Source organism: Vespa velutina, chromosome 6, assembly GCF_912470025.1.
Source record: "Vespa velutina chromosome 6, iVesVel2.1, whole genome shotgun sequence".
NCBI lineage: Eukaryota > Metazoa > Arthropoda > Insecta > Hymenoptera > Vespidae > Vespa > Vespa velutina.
Genome location: NC_062193.1, coordinates 3604799 through 3607298, shown reverse-complemented (window position 1 = coordinate 3607298; position 2500 = coordinate 3604799). Strand labels below are relative to the sequence as shown.

Sequence of the window (2500 nt, the reverse complement as noted above, 5' to 3'; positions counted from 1 at the left end):
AAGTGTACTTGGCGAAAGGGAACCTCCTTTCTCTCTCTCTTTCTCTCTCTCTCTCTCTCCATATCTCTTTATCGTTATCGAATATCGATACTGATTATTATTTATTCCTTCGTGCAACGATAAACAGCATCAATTCATCTGAACCAATGAACTCTTTCATGATTCACCACGAATTAATATAAAGCATTTTGTTGGTATATTCAATATGGAACGATCAAACGTGTTTATTTGTATGCGTATGTACGAGTAACGGATTTCGTCGCATCCAGAATAAAGGAATAAATTATTAAAATGTACTTTCTCTCTTTCTCTCTCTCTCTCTCTCTCTCTCTCATTCTTTCTTCTTCTTCTTTTTTATCCTTAAGAAAAAAAAGAAGAAAAGAGAAAAAAAAGTAAGCAATTTCCTGCCACGAAATTGAGCAATTTTTCTGTATTTTGTTTACACGGCTGCCGCGCTTGTATTATTTCGTTGGCTGTGTGTGTGTGTGTGTGTGTGTGTGTGTGTGTGTCTATGTATGTTGAAGTGGATGATACCATTTGCATTGTTAACAGCGTGGGCAAACCTTGTCGAGTGCGTATACGAAGGAGAAAAGAAGAAGAAGAAGAAGAAGAAGAAAAAGAAGAAGAAACCGAATAAAGACTCGAAGAATATTTTGTTCCTTTTTTTCTTTCTTTTTTCTTCTTCTTCTTCTTCTTCTTCTTATCTCTTTTCCTCTTTGTCGAAAGAAATATTCCTCTGGCAACATACGCACGCATGTACATACTATTCTTTCTTTTTCCTATTTTTCTTTGTCTTTTTTTTTTCTTATTTTTTTTTCTTCTATTTCTTTTTATTTATATTTTTTTTCTTTCTCTTCTTCCCTTCCTCGCCAACGCCCTTTCTTATTTCTTGTTTCTTGTTTCTTGTTTATCAACTATCGACTGATCGCACGATAGAAATTGGAAGCCTTTCTGCTTCTTTCTCTTCTTCTTCTTCTTCTTCTTCTTCTTCTTGTTCTTCTTGTTCTTCTTGTTCTTCTTGTTCTTCTTGTTCTTCTTCTTATTCTTCTTCTTCTTTTTCTTTTTCTTCTTCTATGGCTTTCTTTCCTTGCACTTTTTTTTTCCATTTCTTAGTTTTCATGGTCGTCGATAAACGATATCATCAACGAAATTTCACAATAGTGAATCAAAAATGAATGAACGATATCATACGTACAAAATATAACGTTCTTCAATTTATCTCGAAAATAATTTCGAAAATAATTTCAAAAAATTGATACAATATAATCTTTACGTCCGCTATTCTTTATACTCTTATATGTATATAAAAAATAAATTGAAACAAAAGGCAACAAATTAAGAATCAATCGATGGGCTAATATTTTAACAAGATAGGTTTCTTTCTAATAATATCAAAAAAAAAAAAAAGAAACAAAAAAATTAGTCTACAAAAATGTCGGAAAAATGTAATCGATATCGAAGATCGTTTGAAAATTTTCGATTTCTTGATCTAAATTTTAAGGAGTTTCTTACACGACTTAAATTCATACGTTAAAATATTAAAATAAATTGATCGAAAGAAATCGTGACATTTAATGTGTTAATATTTAAACGTAGAAAGAAATACAAGATGATGGTCAATAATGAATCTGAGAAATTTTTACGATAATCTCGTAATCTTTTTCTTTTTGTTAAATATATTATTATTATTATTATTGTTATTGTTATTATTAAAGAAAAATTATTAATTTATTAAAGAAAAGTTTTTTTTTTTAGTAACATCTCGATGTCGACGTCATAATGGCGAACGCGTTCACGTCGTAGCCATACTAAACTAGAATGTACTTTTATTAAAGGAAAATTCATTGGCTTGTTACTCGGCTATCTTCTCGCGTCATCGAATATGCTCGCTTTAACACGGTACTGAAGGTCCTCGTAGAGATTTTCGAGGAAGGGTAATTAAAGCTTACCCTTACAGAATCATAAATGGCGTGTGCTTGTCCTAGGGTAGGAGAGTCACTATACTCGAATATCGCTTGTTTATCTTTCAAACTCTCTCTGTCCCTCTCTCTCTCTCTCTCTCTCTCTCTCTTTCTCTCACGTACATGTATAGATACATATGTATATATATGTACATGTGTACATACGTAAGTACATAGACGAAGTGGTATGAAGTAGAGACACAATACCAGTTTGGTACCCATGACTAGCTTCACTATAACATAGGTGGTCCAAAAGGGAACAGGGGGATGAATAGTGGGAAGTAGGTGAGAGAGTAGCTTTCAAAGTTTAGCAATGTTGAAATAATAATACCGTTAAATTTTCTACCACGTTATTATTCTCTCGATATTTTTCTGTTTTGCGAGAGATGAAGAAAAAAATAAATGAATAAATAAATTAATTAAAGAAGAAGAAGAAGAAGAAGAAGAAGAAGTAGTAATAGTAGCAGTAGTTGTTCGATTACATGCATTTGTATTGGTAGAAATTTTTTATAAAAGAGATTTCCTTTTCTACGAAGTTA

The 2500-nt window shown here is 31.7% G+C and overlaps 1 long non-coding RNA gene across 1 annotated transcript in view; it reads right to left on the bottom strand.

Moving 5' to 3' along the window:
• Positions 1–2500, bottom strand: part of LOC124950068 — a 101589-nt gene that overhangs the window by 8091 nt on the left and 90998 nt on the right. The window lies entirely within an intron of this gene.